This window comes from Microtus ochrogaster, chromosome 4, assembly GCF_000317375.1.
Source record: "Microtus ochrogaster isolate Prairie Vole_2 chromosome 4, MicOch1.0, whole genome shotgun sequence".
Lineage (NCBI taxonomy): Eukaryota > Metazoa > Chordata > Mammalia > Rodentia > Cricetidae > Microtus > Microtus ochrogaster.
The window spans coordinates 80,708,951-80,709,587 of NC_022011.1; positions in this window are offsets into that span (position 1 = coordinate 80,708,951).

Below are 637 nucleotides of genomic sequence, written 5' to 3' on the forward strand. Positions count from 1 at the left end.
ATGACTACAGTCTGAGACGGGACTTTAAAGACACAACTGCATTAAAATGAGGTCCATACATGACCCTAATCCCATATGACAAATGCTTCTAAGGAGGGACGTTTAGACACATGTGCACAGAAGGAAGACCACTTGAAGACATAGGGAGAAGAGGGCCACACTCAGGCAGAGGAGCGACGTCTCTGAGGAGAGCTATCCTGACATAGCCTTAATTTTAGTCGTGAAGCCTCCAGAACTGTGATAAGAGACATTTCTGTTGTGGAAGCTATTCAGTCTGCTGGATCTGTGCCCCGGGGAACTATGGCACTATCTGTCTGCACACACTCTCAAAATCCCCAGGCCTTTGGACCCACTGGAGGTGGATGGGAATGTGCGCTCCATATCTTCTGCTAGCTATTACAGCTCAGAGAGTCAAAATAGGGCATCACATCTTCATTTGCATCTATTAACATGTTCCTTATGTTAAGAGCTTGTATTACTCTGTTGGATCTGAAAGTCATTGGGCTGCCATGAACCAGTTAACCAAGCGCTTCTTTTGAGTCAAATAAAGCTGTGTTGGAAAGTGGCCAGTGAGGTATGCATTCTAGTGCCCCCTCAAAGGAGCAACAGAGTCTTTTTTTTTTTTTTTTTTTTTTTT